Here is a 17,951-nt window from a genome sequence, read left to right as displayed (position 1 = left end):
CAGTAGTTTGCCATAATCCGAAGTGTCTGGTAGCTGATGGAAACCAATTTGAGTGTCTCTTGTAATTGCGGAAGTCAAGCGTCACTTATATTCATCTTTTGTTATCGGTATATATTGAGTATTACCATTTTAATACAGTTTTTTTCTTTCTTAAAATGTGTGTACATATTATACACCCTCTGTATAATAATTTCTCTAATGGGAGTAAATTAGTCCATGGAAGAGATGAAGGAGAACCTGACCAAGGACCATGACATTGCTGATGAGGGTAGTAAATAGATTGAGAAGAATTTATGACATAGAATCATCAGCCTTTAGTGACTATGGTAGATACCAGTGGGGTTTCTGCCAAGCTCATAATGGTTTCCTTATCAGACTTCTTTATCCACAAGGGTGGGTCTCAGTAGGCTCATTTCCACCATGGAAGCCTATTCTCTTAGCCAGAGTGGACTTGTCCAGGATTAACTACACTTGCTGGTCTCTTGACTGGAAAAGACAAAAACTTGGGAGCTCGGGGAAGCCCATATTTCCCCTGTAAAGTAGACTGAGGAGCAGAGAAAGTCAATCTGGCTGAGACAAGAGAATGAAAGGGATATGCCAAGAAAAGCAAAAATGAGAGATGGGAAGAAACCCCACTGAACTGTTCTCAACATATCGAGGCCCAGATATGCTCTTTTTCTTGGATTCTGTGAGAATCACTGCACCTTTATGACAAACCCCTCTTCCCCTCCAGTCAGCTAGCTTAAGTTGGTTTCTGTTCATTGAAATCAGACTCTTAACTAATAAAGTGATTGATTTCAGGTGAGGGATGAAGAAGGACGAACCTTTGTGGATACACTGAAGAGAATGGTGGTATTTTCATGTAGGGGATGTGGAAGGAGAGAAAGTTTGGAGTGGATGAGATAACGGCTTCAGTTTCATAAATGCATAGTTGAGATGTTTGCAGAATATTCAAGTGAGCGTGACTAGGACGTAGTTGGAACTCAGGAGGAGTCACATGGGATGGGATGAATATTTGAAAGTCAACAACCTTTAGGGTGAAGCCACTGATATGGATGTAATCAGTACAGGGAGAGGTTAGGGTAAAAAGGGAGCAAAGGACTGAGATCCTGGAGAACATCAACATTTGAGGACATAGGAAAGGAGTCCTATAGAGTAGCAGCCAGGGACAGAGGAGGTCAACTGGGAGAGAGTCGGTCCATGGAAATAGGCCGCAAGAGGCTGAGAATGAGGGCGTGGCCAACAATCTCACCCGTTCCAACAGGTCAAAGACTATGAGGATTGAAAAGTGCTTCCTGGATTTCACTGGCAGATAATTGTTGGTGACACCAGCAAGATCATTTCCAGGGCCTCAATGGGGGAAGAATCCACGTTTCAAGGATTGAGGAACACATAGGAAGTCAATCTGCCAGATGAGGAGTAAATGAAAAGTGAGACAATATTTTACACTACTCTTTGTAGACACTTGATGTTGAAGGAAAGAAAAGAGGGGTGGAGTGGGTAGAGAGTGGGTAATCGCGGGGCTAAGGGAGAAGAAGAGGCATCGATCTAGGGATACATGTTGGCTGGTCAGGCTACCCTCCTCCCAGCAGAGTACTGAAGACATAGAGTATGAGCCAGCCTTGTGCAGTACAGTGAGCTATGCAAATCCAGTTCCCTTTCTTGGGAATTGGTCTAGAACATAGGAGGAAAAAGCACCAGTTAGTCCCAAGAAGAAGTCGATGCTGTTGACAAGCAAGAAGAATAGAGCTGATATTGGAGAAAAAATAAGTGTTGTCATGGACACAGGAAGAGTCACATGGGATGGGATGAGAGAGGGAGGAAGAGACCATGCAACTGAATGGAAAGAAAAGTTAAAAACGGTCAATGTCCAGAGATGCTTCAGTTTCCAATGTAATTTCAGTTCCTGTTCCAGGCCTTGTAAATCATTTCAACAAACCAGCCTTTCTCCTTGACTGAGTGTAAATGGATGTCTCCTTTTCACAAAATGAGATCCATCAACTCTCTAAGGTGTCTTTTCAAGATACTTAAAAACATGTGTTATTTTCTAGGCTGTATCACCTCAGTGGAAGGGTACTGGGTACTGTGGTTAGGAGGTGGTTTTAGGCTTGGATGTAAATCCTGACTCTGCTACTTACACTTTGTGTGAGTTTGAGCAACTTATGTCATGTCTTTGAGGCTAGGTGTTCTCATCTGTAAAGTAAGGATAATTATTTCTACTGCATAGAACAGTTCAAAGTTTATTTAAAAGAATGCATAGGAAAAGCTCAGCTTAGTGTTTATCAATAGAAAGCTCAATAGATGCCAATTTTTGTGTGTGTTATTATCAGTGCACCACTAGCTATGTTAGATAACCTTTTCTCTTCTTGCTACTTGCCTTTTTTTTTTACATCCTCTCTAGAAACATAGTTAAATGAAGGGTATACTTTGTTTAACTATGCCTTGTTTACATTACAAACATAATGGCGACTCACTTTTTATAAAGAAAATATATCTAATTATTTATTCACTCATTCATTGACTTATTCCCCAAATATTTATGAAGGTTTTCCTAGGTCCAAAGTGCAGTTAGGTGTTACAGACAACGTGAAGATTTTTAAGACATTGTGATTTAAGAAGATACATCTAGTAAGAGAGATAGATGGATTCAAATCACAGAATTACAGAGCAAAACGTAACTTATACCAAGATAAGTAATCCCAAATCTCTCATTTACAAGTGGGGAAATGGAGACACAATAAGGTGAAGGAGTAACAAGGAACTGGAATTGGGATTGTCCAAATCCTAGCCGTTGTTTTCGTTTTTCCCCACTAGATCATTTAATTCAATAAACAACGAAGTAAGTGCTATGATAAGCACAGGGCTATAATAAAGGAGTGACAGATGAGAGAAAGGGGAAGTACTTGAATTTACATGAGATGGAAGAGTAGAAAGTTGGCCTCTAGCCAGAGGGTGAAGTGTGAGCGATGACACTGATGTGTGGATGAGAACGTGTGATGGCAGGGCCAGGGGAAGGTGACGTGTGGAGCTAGGAGATGGGAGCTGACATTGGACCAAAAGGAGGACCAGATCCCAAGCAGCCATAGAGCTAGCCCAAGGAATCCCTGCTTTCCAGGTAGGGGATTTTAATTTTTTATTTTAGAAGTTTATGGCTTGATGGGACCTGTTTCAGAGAAGGTAGCTCAGGTGTCATGGTGGAAGGTCAGTGGGAGAGGCAAAGCAAGACCGCCTAGCGGCTGTTGAGACGGCCCAGGTAAGGAGTGGGCTGCAGCAGCCGAAGCAACAGGAAGGAGGGGAGGTTCTGCCAGCAGAGCAATAGCAAGGAAATGTGGACCCTGGACAGTAGCATGTGGTTGTAATAATGATGGTTTGGGTTGCAGCTAAAACAAGTTTTTCAATGTTTTGTTTTAGTAATACATGGAGTGAATTGTTTTCAGGAAAACGGCCAGATGTATTTTGAAGTTTTCACAGTTTAAATAACGTAAGAAGGCATTTTTCCAAATCATTTCATGAGGTCAAAAAAAGTAGCCTGCAAGGCTAGACCATGTATCTTCCTCGCTGGGACTTCTTGGCCTCCGTGATGGCCGAGGCAGAACGGACGACGCTGCCCTCTGTCCCGCCGTGGTAGTGCACGTATGTTTGTTATTATGGTATCTGTACAAACATCGATTTCCCCCAGTCTACCATAACCTCCTTGAGAATAGAGATACGCTTTTACTCCGTTCTCCTAGTATCTAGCATAGTTCCTCATCCGTGTGTATTACCAAAGCCTTCTGTGTACACTCCTTTATTGGGTATTCGGCAAGATCCTTTGATTGACACTCGTTACGGACACGTCTACTCAGAACATCAATCAGTACAACTGATTGATTCTCCATTTTCTTTTTTTTTCTTCTTTTTTTTCTTTCTTTTTTCACATTTCCTTAGCAAAAATCCGTATGGTAGGTTTACAATATCCCTTTTTAATGCCAGCAAAACACGTGTGCCCAAAACGGGAAATGTATGGGCATCTGATATGACTTGTTATTAGTGAACCCACCCTGGTCCTAAAATGTCACCACTTCCTATTCTGTGTTAACAGTCTTTTAAACCTTTAATTTTGGAATCCTTTACGTGACTGGGGCTAAAAAGACTTTGGTCTGTAGGTTTCAGAATTATAAAACAACTTATAAATATTGAGAGCTTATCATGTGCGACATACTCTTTCTAAGTACTTTCCACATAATCCTCACTACAGCTTCTTTGAGTATATCCTCTTATTCTCCCATTTTACAGATGAGGAAACTGAAGAACAAAGATGTTCAAGTAAGAGTAAAGCAGAATTCTATCTTAGCAGTTCTAAATCCAGAGCCCATTCTTTCAAACAATCCACAACATTGTTTTCCATTGACTCCTTCCTCTTAAATTGAAAACCTGAATAATATTGATCAATTTTTAGTCTTTAGGAATTCCTCCAGTTCTCCACTGTCTCCAAAATTTGCCAGACACTATGAAATCTTAGTAAATCATTTTAGCAAACTAAAAGAATTCAATGGGGCCAATAAAGCTAAACCCATTTGAAATGACAGGAAGTTATAGTATATTCTTATCTTTTATCTGTTATCTTTTATTACCCTTTCCAGTCTGTACAGCATTTCATTGACTGAAATGTTTCAGTCTAAATATTATTCTTTCTGTGAATCCTCCTCTAGACACCGCCAGGCATTTTGGGTATTTTTAAAGTTATGTTGCCCCCGAGTTTTGCATTTACCTCTATTACCATCATTATTTTAGTATATTTTATTATACATTTTATGTTTATTTATTTGCATGTCTATTTTCTTACTGGACTATCAACCTCTTGATAGAAGAGATTATAGCTCCTCATTATAAAAAGCTCCGCATTTGGTACAATGCCTCATGCATGGCAGGTATTCAATAAATAGTACTGACAGAAATTAGAGGAAAGCAAAACAGGTCTCGAGAGACTCATGTTTCTCTGTCATAAAAGTTAACATGACACTATTATTCCCCAAGGAATCAGGCTTACTCTTTCCTTGTAAATCTTTAAACAAACCAGCAAGAAACAAAAACACAAATAAAGCAGTCTTTTGGGTTTTTTTTTTTCCTTGCTTCAAAATTTTTTTTTTTCACACGCCTTAGTTCTTTCTGGGCTATAGGGTTTCCTGGCTCTCTTCTGGGAGATCTGTGCCACTGTTTTAAGCTTTTGGGTCTGAGCCCATCAGAAAAGCCACATACTACTTACTCAACTGGGTGTCAGGAATTCCTGTAGTGTCAGGAATTTCTTTTTGATAGTTTCCCATCTTTCTTGACCCACTCACTGGCCCTCTTCCAATTGTACTTCATTGAATTCCATCTAACTTGGAAGTTTTTGAAATCTGCCCTCTCAAAATATAGGGAGTGTGACCAGGCACTCTTCATTGGTAATTTGCATGATAATCTCATGTGCATTTTCATGTCCATAATTTTAACCAGCATAGGAAAGGGACTGAAGTTAGAAGAATTTAGTAAAGTGCTCAAGGTGAGACATTTGCTAAAGGGCAGGAAATTGCTTAACACCAGGTCTGTCTGATGCTAAAGCACGTGCTTCTAATCTGTGTTACACAGTGTATGCGCATAAATCCTACATGACATGCCGTAGGTCTCCACAGCCCCACTGCCGAAGGTAAGTCTGAGTGCAAACTTGACCAAGGCCAGTCAGGTAGTAGTACCTAGCAGAACAGGTGTTAGAAGCAAAGTTTCTGACTGCTAGTTCAGTGCTTTTTCTACTATGCCTTGACCCCTTCCATTACTGGGATTAGGGAGAAAGGGTAAACACCGACTTGGTATCTTATATGATACTTTGAAGGATTAGAATGAATTTTAACAGAGTGGAAGGATATGTAGAACCACTAGATCCAAATATCATCTTGGGAAAAGATGGGCCTCTCATCTTTTACTCCCTGTCTTCATTCATATGAAGTGGGAATAATTGGTATGTTCCATAAAAGATTTTGATGATGCAATCCTAAAGTTTTTAGACAGATGGCCCTGTTAGTGGTTCCTTTTCTAGAGTCATTTTTCCACTTCCACTTTTAGAATGAAAGTAGAGAGAGGCTTATAGAAAAAATAAGCGTTAAGGGAAAAATTTGCACAATCTCTTGTTTGGAATCTTCTCTGAAGTTTAAAAGGAAACCCAAGATTTATTATGAAATTCAGTTTAGTCTGCTGATCCCTTTTAATTATACTGGCTTTGTGTGACATTCTGCTTCTTCAGCTTTCTACTCCTTCAATGACAGCCATCCAGCCTTTGCCGATAGCTAGTTCCTTTAACATTTATCCGCTATCATTTAAGAGCATGTCTAAGCAGTCTAATTCCTTCCTCATCTAATGGTCCTTCCAACGTTCGAAGAGTCCTAACATGAACCACCAAGTCTTCCCTCCCAGGCCAAACATCACAGTGGTTATAGGATGGTACAAATGAGAGGATGGAGGTCGACGAATCAATGACCCAGCAGCTCTGCCGCTTATTAACCATGCCACATTATTTCAGGCACTAACGCCTTTCTCAATTTCAGTACTGCCATGCATACAAATGGGTATAACAACATTTATCTCATAGGATGGTTAGCGATGGGGATACAGGAATATCCCTATCCTGTATCTTGCACTCTGTAAGTAGGTATGTAAATTGGATCATGGCTGCCCTACCCCTGCGCACTGTCCAGTTGTTGCTCTCCTTAAGCTAGAATAAAATGCTTCTGACTGGGGTTGATCTGTAAAGAGTGTTGGAAGATAATTTGCTCTTTCAATGAAAACTCTATTGCTCTTTAATATGCCTAAAGTGGCATTAGATTTTGCTAATAGCTATGTGGACTCATTTTAAACTTGTGGTCAACTAAGACACCCAGATCTTTGCCTCAGGTAGCCTCTACTTTGTTCATATGCACACATGGTATTTACTCTAGATGCAGGCATTCATCTCTATGATAGTTAAATTTCACATTGTTGGGTCTTGGTCCAATGCCTGAGTATGTTTAGGATATTTAGAATACCGAGTGAGTCTTCTGGATGAGTTTTACCACCCAGCTTTGCAGTACCTGAAAATAGATCAATTTTTTTTTTCTACCATCCTTTATCTATGGCCTAGATAAGACATAGGTTTGTCTTCCACGTTCTCTTTGCAGGACTAGAAGAATTCACACCTAGTGATGTAGGAGGTCCTGAAACACTTTGAGATGGGATCTTCCAGGGTATCTGACTTCATAATCCCTTGAACTGTCTAAGAAAAACCCCATTGCTGGCATTTTTTGTTGTTGTTATTGTTGGGTCGGTGACGTGGAGAAGATGTATTAGGCAGCTTACTTTCCTTGCCAGTGCTTGTGACAGGTCTCTACATTTTGATGAAAGATTGATAATACCTTGGTGAAAGATGATAATCTGAGAACTTTCCATTTTGGTTGATGCAGTAATGAAAGAAAACAACCTGACTCATCTGATTTCAAATTCTAAAGACCTTTCCACACCCATTTATTGCATATGGGCACTTTCTCTTTTCACAGGAATGCAGAAGAGTATATTCATTGGTCAGCATTTATTTTCTATGTTGTCTTAAAGATCTGTGACTTAATTCTTAACATCATCTTAACATCATCTCCAAGGTAAAGACGAATGAATTGGTTCAAACATGAAATTGTCCTACTACAGATAGACCATGTGATAAAAAGACAAAGCTTTTCAGGAGTATTATTATAGAGTAAGTAGCCAGAGAGGGGGCAATGAGTAAATTAGGATTGGCTTTGATTGTCGGGCTTTAAAACTATGCACTCAGATCTTTTTCTGAGTCTTCTTGGTCACCTAAGCATTTCATACAATTCTTCCCATGTATTCTGCTTCCTTAATCTTTTTGATTATTGAGATATAATTGACGTGTAACATTATATTAGTTTCAAGTATACAACATAATGATTTGATATTCGTATATATTGAGATCACCACAGTACGTCTAGTTGATATCCATCACCATACATAATTGCAATATTTTTTTCTTGTGGCAAGAGCTTTTAAGATCTTTCTCAGCAATTTTCAAATATGCAATATGAGATTAACTATAGTCACCACGCTGTATATTACCACTTCCTTAATCTCCAATAACTTCATGATATCTTTAATTTCTACCTTTATACTGAAACTTTCCCTGTTGCCTTCAAACATGTTTAAATATTTCTATCTTGAAAAAACTTTCGTTGACTTTGGTTATCAACTAGCAATATGGGAATTGAACTTTTAAACCACAGTCCAGACACCCTTTGCTTCCACTGGTTTGTTTTTCAATCATACGTGGAGCTTGTGGTCCACCTCTACTACCAAATGGAAAATGTTAAGGTCACCTGTGATCCCTCAAATAGCCTATCCTCAGTTCTCCTATTCTTTGACTTCTTTGTAGGATTCCCGGGATGGACTGTATTCCTGAAACTCCCCCTAGTCTTTGACCTCCAAAATATTTGACTACCCTTGTTTTCTATGCCACCCTAGTTTTAGTCTTGTCATTGCCCTTAAAATAAATTACAAGGTCTATGTAACTTTGGTCCTTTGTCTAACTCTCTAGCCTCATCTCTTTGGCTTTTCCATCTTTCATTTTATACTTATCATGCTAAAATTCTTTTGGTTTCTTGATAAGTGCTATTTGTCTTCACTCAATTCTGGTCCTTAGAACACGATGGGCTGATGTGGCCCTACTTGGAGCACTCATCCCCACTTCCACTTCATCCGGTTAACTCCTTACCGATCCCTGATATCTTAGCTGAAATGGAAGGTCCTTAAGAAGGCCTTCTCCATTCCAACCTTTAAAGTAGGGCCCTTTGCTCTTTGACCTCAGAGAGCCGTATCACAACATTCATCCCCTTTATTGTTATTTCTTTAACTGTTGGTAACTTTCATTAAGTGGTAGGTTTTGTAAAGATCTGGTTTATTGTTATACCCTTCCAGTGCTTGGTGCGTGTAATTATCCACTAGTGGTTGTTAAGTGAATGGATGGATAAATGAATGAGTGACCATCCATTCCGTGTCATGGCTATTGATTCTTCTTCTTTTTTTCTATCTTCTCCCATATTAAAATTGGGATAATTATATCTCATAACTATTTCATAGTGTTGTGAGGATTAGATGAGGTAATGTCTATAAATGATTTATTTACAAATTAGAAAAAAATATGCTAGAATATCATTACTATTTTTATTGTTCTTTTGTTAATAGGACTTAGTCTCTCATCTGAGGTGAAAAATGTCTTCAGAAATATTTTTATTAGGACAGATGTTGTTTAAGGTGCAATGAGAAGTAAACAAGGAAGAGAGGTCAAAGGCACCATGTAGTGAATATAGACAACATTGTATTATAATCATCAAACTTGCTAAGACACTAGAACTTAATCATTCCAACCACTAAAAAGAAAGGATAATTATGTAACCTGATAAAGGTATTATTACAATGGCAAGTGTATTACAACATGTAAATCAGACTAACAAGTGTACACCTTAAATTTACACAACACTATATGTCAAATATATTTCAATTAAAACAAGAAATATTTGTATTGGAATTCTCAGGGACTTCTGAGATTAGACAAATTTGTGTTATTCTGATTAACCAAAGATTCGAGAGAACTTGGATGAGAACTGTAAAATCACTGACATTCTTCTGGAGGGTTCTTAGGATAATTTGAGATTTGCCCTGTGCGATCTTAAGTCATGAGAAAATTTTAACAAAATAATTCCTACCTAAATTTATCCTACCCTAAAAGTGAATCCATATTAAACAATGTCTTCCTTCATATAAGATCCTCTTTCTGAAGTTTGTTTTTGATGCCAGAAAGTCATCTACCTTCTTTTTTAACTAGTTTATCATGGAAAGACAGGTTTGAGAAGTTACCAAATCTGGCAGGGTTTTTATTTCCTTGCATTCACCTACTGTTTGTGGTAGTGGTGGTGGGGGCTGTGTGTGTGGGTGAACTCTTGGAGTACTTTTAGACACTTTCTACAGTAGAATAGGAATGAATATTATTTTTCAGAGTTTATCTTGGGAAAAACCCACATCCAAGAAGGAAGTAATTACCCTAAAGTTCTCCAAACTATGCTCTCAGAATTAAAAACAAGATAATTTCTTGACACCCACTTCAAGAAGTAAATCCCTAAGTTGTTGTCACAGATTATGTTGATCACAACACATCGCAAGCACGATCCGCTTCCAAATATTTGTGCTTTGGTCTGATCAGATAACATTTAAGAAACAAATTATCTCTATGAGACCCTGGAAATGTCCGTGTTGCACAGTGGTCTGGCTTGTATAGAGTTTTGCTGAAAAGGAAGCAGTGAAGAAAGAGGCAACATGACCGCTGTCATGTTGTCATGGAATGTGCCTTGGATCACAGACGTTCACGTGAACTTGGGCAAGTTGGCAGCCCGTGCCCACACTCATTGTTCCTGCCTCAGCCCCATATCCTGGTAGGATGCTCAGTCTCCTCCCACATATGGCCATGCAGGAGGGAGCAGTGTTTACCTTCCTTAGGTCCATAAAATGAATAAAAATCCCTGTTTCAGAGTGGAGGCTCAAAATTTAGAGTGTAGAGAGAATGTGTCCAGAGTTCCAGGTAACCAACACACACTCTGGAGCGAGACACAAAGAATAACTAATAATAACTCATATGTACTGAATAGTCAATGTACTAGACACATAAAGTACTGTGTAAGTACTTTATGAGGCTCATCTAATTGAATTCTCACAAAAAAATCCATGCCAGATAAGGAAACTGAGATGTAGAGAAGACAGAAAACTTGCCCAAGGTCACGAAGAAATAAGTAGCAAAGCCAGGCTTCAAGGTCAGGTAGTTTGACTTTGAGACTGAACTCTTCATCGTTCTGCTTATTAGGTCACTTGTCAATACAGACTATCAACCTCATTTAACACATGAAATCCTTTCAAGACGCCATGATATTGGGAGGAGAGTTGTTGCCTAGACTGAGAATAACTATTATGATGCCTACGGATAGTTGAAATAAAAATCAGAAATGAAGGTGTTGTTTAAGTAAGTATTTACTGGGTACCACATACCTGATCTCTGGGAGAAACTGAGGGAACAGCAAAGGACTGGGAACTAGGCGTTGGTCAGAAGGAGCTGGCAATCTGAAGGCAATACATGATATCAAGGAGGCAGATATACCCTTTGGAAATCTGCTCTTGATGAAGCATGTCTGTAATCACCAGGAAATGGGTTTCCACATGATTTCTGACAGTAAGTCTATGGTAAGGGATTAACACTCAAGTTTTGAGCAGGAACATCTGGTTTCTGTTTTATTTTGTTTTTCTGAAGTCCTAGGATAACTTCCTGACCTTTTGGATTTCAGTGACTGTCATCCCATGATACAGGAGAGAAATAAGACCAAATGAGGAAACTGGGAAAAGTTCCTATGTATGTCATTTGTTTTGTCACTTTTTTTCTTTTTTGTGGCTGCATTAGAGAAAGTGACGGCAAATTCTACTATCTCTTTTCTCTTGGGAACTCCAGAAGACATTCTGTTTGAATAATTGTCACTTAAAATAGGGATGCTAAACTGAGCTGCGGGATAAGAGGCTCTACCTACAACAATCTATCAACTGTGACTTTCTAAGTGCTTAGGACAAGTGCAACGCAATCCAAGGAGCAGGCGAGGGCCCTGATCCTCAAGGATTTTGCAGTTTGGTTAGAGATAAAAAGTACTTATATGAAACATTGGAAGACACAGATAATAAAATGCAAAGTATGTATTGTTTTCTATTGGCGTTCACAGACAGCGGAGGTGAGTGAGAGTTGGGTAGCCAATGAGGGCTCCCGGAAGGAAGTAGAGATGAGAATGTGAGAGTGCAGTGTGTGTGTGTGTGTGTGTGTGTGTGTGTGTGGGTGTGTGTGTCTGTGTGTGTGTCTGTGTGTTGAGGCTCAGAGCTCTCTTGTGTTGTGATAGCCAAAGAGGACATCTGTGGTTTCCAACTTTGGGAATTTCTTTTGTCAGTTGTAATTACACCATTCTACCTCTCTGCCCTTTTCTTGGCAGAATTGACAAAGACCTAAATATAATGTCACTTGATGCTGTGTCCTTTTAAATACTGGGGTAAGTTTGGACAAGATGAATTATTTCTGGTTTGGTCCTGAGTTGGAGATAAAAAGTACTAAGGTCCAAAGAAAAATAGGTATATTTGAAAGTTTCTAAGAGAAAGATCTTAAAAGTTCTTGTCACAAGAAAAAAAAAAGTTGTAACTATGTGTGGTAATGAATGTTAACTAGATTTATTGTGGTGATTTTTCAATATAAGCAAATATTGAATCCTTATGTTGCATATCTGAAGCTAATAAAATGTCATGTGTCAATTTTACCTCAAAAGACACTTTTAATATTTGTTGATTATAAAAATGACAAAAGGTGTCTTTTAAATGAGTTAATGATATGCTATTTATCATGACTTCCTCAGAAGTATTTGTGACATATCCTTTATTTAGTGTGCAGAAAATGCTTTGTGGCCATAATAATTCAGGGGCTTCTTGCAAGAAACGATAGAGACCATTTATGACCTGAGAATCAGTACTTTAATTTAGAAAACAGCAAAAATTCTAGAGAAAATTCCAAGAACTTAGAAATCAAGTCTTGGTTTGTGTCAAAGAAAAAAAAGAAAAAAAAAAAGAAAAAAAGAAAGAGAGAAGGAAAGAAGGAAGGAAGGAAGGAAGGAAGGAAGGAAGGAAGGAAGGAATGAAGGAAGGAAGGAAAGAAAGAAAGAAAGAAAGAAAGAAAGAAAGAAAGAAAGAAAGAAAGAAAGAAAGAAAGAAAGAAAGAAAGAAAGGAAAAGAACGTAATGGCCCCGTCGTGTAAGCACAGTAGGTAGTTTCTCAATGTTTACAAAGTAGGCCTCCAGAAAAAGCCACCAATCTGCCAGTTTATTCTGGCTACTTTTCAGGGACCTTGCAGAATTTTGTTTAAAGACAATATTCAGTTTCTTGACAACTTAGTTTGGGACACATATTTTCTTAATTAACCCATGTAGTGTCTTGGTCTTCTCCTCTTCTACGTCCCCATCTGGCTTTTGAACGCTTATTGTTCTTTCTTCTCTCTTTCCCCCTTTTTGGGCGGGGGGGGGGGAAAGGACTTCGGCCTGACATACACAAGAACTTCTGGAAAAAAATTGCTAAATTCTGTATTTAGAGGGAAGAAATGGTTTTCTAAGGATAAGAACAGTGTCTCTTTCTTGAATGTGGCAAATGGTGCAACTTGATTAACTATAGGTTAAAAGAAGAAAAGTAATGTGGTCTTTTGGACCCTATTTTCTTCCTCCTTAGCATACTTTCCCAGAACCTGGGCCCTTCCCTTCATCACACGAGACACACAAAGCCTTTTATAGGGGGGCATCACCATCTTCTATTTTCCCAAAAATAGAGTTTTCCTGAAACTCTATATTCTAACCTCTGCTCTCCTCGCTAGCAAAATCACCCTGTGTGATGGGAAGACCTTGCTCATAGCTGGCTGCCACTTTAGAAAAGACCTGATGATTTAATGGGGACATCCAATCTTTTTCAATTTAAAGGAAGCATTAACCTAAACTTAAAGAGTTTACTGGCACTGTGTTGGGTAGAGTAAGCATGCATGCATGCCTGCATTCACTCATTCATTCATTATCTGCTTTGTCCTAGAAAGAAACTCTTTTGGGGTCTTTCCACCATTTCCACATGTTGAACACTCAGTAGGCATCAGCCACTCTGTTCAGCTTTGGGGTGCAAGGATGAACATGGCACGTGTGGCACAGGGTCTTATTGTAGGAAAGCTTATGGTCCAGCCAGAGAAAGACACATAGAAACCCTACTTCTGGATTGTACCAGGACTCAGAAGCAGTCCTGGATTTGTATTCTGAGGATTTGTATTCTGGTCAGTTAAGGAAAAAAAGCCTGTGTGCTTCTTCCTGAGAAGAGAAAACACTGAGAAAGATAATTCTCTCCTTTGCCTCTTTCCCTGGGGAAGTGTGGGAAGAGAATGAAAATTAAAGCCCAAAGGACTGCATGCTGGTTCTACTCTCTTGAAGCAGAAAGGCAAGGGATGAAAACATCTCTAGAAAGCAGCCTGCCACTGGGGCTGATGGCCAGTGTGACAGAGACCAACGCACAAGGGTGTCTGAGAGTCTGGGCCTCTGTTCCTGGGTTCACGCGTGCCTTTCCTGGTGTGAACAAGTCTTCTTGATGATGGATGGGAGTGTTGGTGTGGGTGGCAGAGAGACAGAGCTTGTGGGAAAACGAGAGCCTCTTGGGCCACGCCTTCAAGGCAGGCCTAAACACGAGAAGAAAAAGGCAGGATCCAGCTCCCAGCGCTGGTTCCCCTCTGACTTTCGGCAGCTCCCCGAACAATAGTCTCAGCTCTCTCAGGTGCCAGTTTTCAGGGAGATCCTGAGATTCACAGATGGACTGCAGTGTCCGAGGAAGGACGGCGAGGACCCAAGGGAAGTCAACTTGATTTCCCAAAACTTTCTGCTCTTGGTGTTTAGTTGGACTCAGGCCCCAGACCCACACACCCACTCTGCACGCTGTGGCTTCTGTTTGGAGTTCCCACTGTTTGAAACACTCTTCTCTGCCTTCCTTCTCTAAATGTGCGAATCTTCATAGGCTCAGCTGGATTCCTCCTGCTCAGGTCTTTCCCATCACGTGTTGAACGTATGTAACCAGGGAACCGAGTACCTTGAAATCCCTTGCTCCAGCACTGCCATCGTGGAGGTCTGAATTAGTTTTTAGACAGCTTATGGCTCTCGAACAGCTTTGGGTGTGCTCACTCTGTCCTCCAGGCGGCACAGAAAGGGACTAAGTCACAGAATCCTTTCACATCCATCAGAGAAGATACATGGTGCCGGGGCCACAACGTGGTCCTATAGACACACGTTTGCTTGGTTGACTCTGTGGCAGCCTGTACCATCAGATGACCGCAGAAGGTAGGGAAGTGGAGATTCAGAGCTGAGGGAAGATGCAAAGATAACCAGGAGGATGATTATGATGGAGACGACCCTCAGAGAGCCATCTGCTAGCTAGGAGTGCATGTCACAGCTAGCTTCCAGGTGTCACACAATTCCTACTTCATGAGATTGCGAAGAAAAGGAGGCCATGCTCGGAGGTGTGAGCATGGATGATTCTCAAGGTTCTCAGCCAGACACAGGCTGATGTCAAACATGTTATAAGAATGATAGACGATGTCAGAAACGTCGTAGATTGGGGGTGGGAGTGGTTATCACCCCCAAGGTCCTATGAGGGTTGTATATGTCTATTACATTGCTTTGTACACCTGAAACTAATACAAAAATGTAAATGTTGAATAACTATGGTGTGTACCTGACACTGATATAATTGTATGTTACCTATATTTTAATAAAAATCTTTTAAAAAATAATAAAAAAAAAACACGCTCTCAAAATCTCCCTGTTGAGCCGTTGGCTGGTCCATTCCAGCCTCTGCTTTTTGTGAGCTCTGCAATTTATGATACTTTGCAAGAAAGGATGAGGTCAGTTTGCTCCATTCACGTGGATCTTAGTGAATGGAGCATGTTTTCTATTTTTACATTCCACACACACTTGAACTTACTGGAATGCTCTAGACCCACCCAAGATAGGGAAAGAGTTTAGTGCTGTTAGTGCATCATAGGCTTTCTTGCATCTCAAGGATCAAAAACATGCACACAGCCATCCAAGTCGGAGCTCAGATCTGGACAAGTAAGTTGTTGCTGTGATGTGTGTTGGGTAATCCATCAAAGTTGTGGGCATGAGCATGTGGGAAAGCATTCTCCCTTTAACAAGAAATAAAACCAGAATCAGCAAAAGTATGGAGGACATTCTACAAATGTCCTGATTTCCTGAGCATGTCCACAGGGAGTGAAAATGTCAAGATGCCAGAAGTTACTCACCAGAGCCTCATCACAGCAGAAATCTGTGGCTCAGAAATCTGCTTGAGCCAGAGATTTCTCAAGCATCTGTCGCTTGGTGTGGGGTTTCCTATCATGGCACCTGCAAGTAGTTTCACCCACTTGGACAAAATAAAATAATAGGGTTCTAGGCAAAAATTCCATGAAAAAGTCCCTTTCTCTTTGATGACAACATTAATAATGTTCATGATAAAAACAACAACAAATAATTGAGGGATTACTATGTGCTAGACTCTCGTCTTGGTGCTTGACACACTCGAGCTCATTTAATCTTCACAGTTGTCTGTAAGTTAGTCACTAGTGTTAGCTCCACTCTACAGATAAGTAAACAGAGGCACAGAGTGGGTAAAGACCATGTCTAAGGTCATAGAATATGTGAAGTAAAAGAGGTAGGCTTCCAGCTGCAGACTCTGCTCAAATAAATGAAATAAAAAGATAGGTGCTTGGGGTGGTCGGTTAGCTCAGTTGGTTAGAGCGTGGTGCTAATAACACCAAGGTTGCTGGTTCGATCCCCGCATGGGCCACTGTGAGCTGTGCCTTTCTTAAACAAAAACATAAATAAACAAACAAACAGATTGCCATTTTAAAAAATGATAGGTCCTTGAGTTCTAGAGCAGGGAATCGAAGACTTCTCTCTCCACAGGACCTTGACAATATGTGGGCTAAAGCAGACGTTGAAAATACATGCGTCTTGTGGCTAGCTGGGTCAATGAGGACACGGCAGATCACTCAGGCGCTTCCTCTTTTCATTTGCTCTTCCTGTCGTGGTGAGATTTAAATCCAGGGCAGTAGGGAGTTCAGGTTCTCTTGACATGAGGCCCCACAGGTGGTTTTAGAGGACTTTGTTTCCTTCCTACGCTAGAAAAGTCCAGAGAGAGAGGGGAAGTGGTGCAATCAGGCCAAATTATAGCCAATTTTTCTGCTGTTCTCAAGGCCTTGGTTTCAGGTGCTTTTTCACATGAGATCCTAAGAATGTACTCTGATGGTGAGGACTACCTTTTCCTGTGCTTTCCCCCCCTTTTTCTTCTTTCCTTTTTTTCCCCTCTTCTATACTTTTATCATCTTCTCTCTTTGTCTCTTTTCTTGACTTTTCATTCATTTTATGTTAGAGCCAAAGTTATTTAAAGTATCCTAAAAATACTGTTATTTATATACATATAAAGGCATACCTATATCTATATCTATCTATATCTATAACTGTATTAGATAATTCTGGAGGTTGTGTCTTTTGGGTTTCTGAGATCACCTACAACATATCCCTGTACACAAGATATTTCCCATGTTAAATGTACAGAGCTCACAATAAAAGATGAAATATTTTCTGTAAAATCCTGCTTGCTATACTCTCCAAGAGATACAACATGCAGCAAAATTCTACAAATAACCAATATCCTATGTGAAAATACTAAAACGTGCATTTGTAGTATTGACTCTCATTTACTCTGTCTACAAAGTTTTGCCTTCCTGGCTTTTGCACTCCCTTGAAAGTGCTCAGGCGACAGTCACTGAAGGACAGTCAGAGAAAGGACACTTAATAGCCTTGACCTTGCTTGACCTCGCTGAGGTATTTTAGACCACTGACTACTTCCTCCCTTTCAATAGCGTGGCTTCTGGGGCCCTACTCGGCCATGGTTCCTCGCCCATCTCTCCAACATCTCCTTTCGAGTTCCCATCACAGACCCACCTCTTCAGTGCTATCAATCCCCAGAGTTCAGGCCTTGGTCATCTTCTCCTCTCACTCCTCACACTTTCCCTGGGTAATCACCTCCACATCGAAAGCTTCTAGTTTATCTGTATAGTGATAACATCCAAATCTGGACCCCGGCCCAGACCTTTGTCCTAAGCACCTGAACTATATAACTAATCTGGATATCTCCATAAGGAGTTGCCACAGAAATCTTAAATTAAAAAGTTCCCTCAATGAACTTACCTACCCGCTTTCAATATTTATCTCCTCTTGGATTCCTCCTTTGGGTTAATCAAAAAACCTTTCAGCCTGAAAATC

Source organism: Rhinolophus ferrumequinum, chromosome 22 (genome assembly GCF_004115265.2).
Source record: "Rhinolophus ferrumequinum isolate MPI-CBG mRhiFer1 chromosome 22, mRhiFer1_v1.p, whole genome shotgun sequence".
Classification (NCBI taxonomy): Eukaryota; Metazoa; Chordata; class Mammalia; order Chiroptera; family Rhinolophidae; genus Rhinolophus; species Rhinolophus ferrumequinum.
This window is presented reverse-complemented; position numbering follows the sequence as displayed.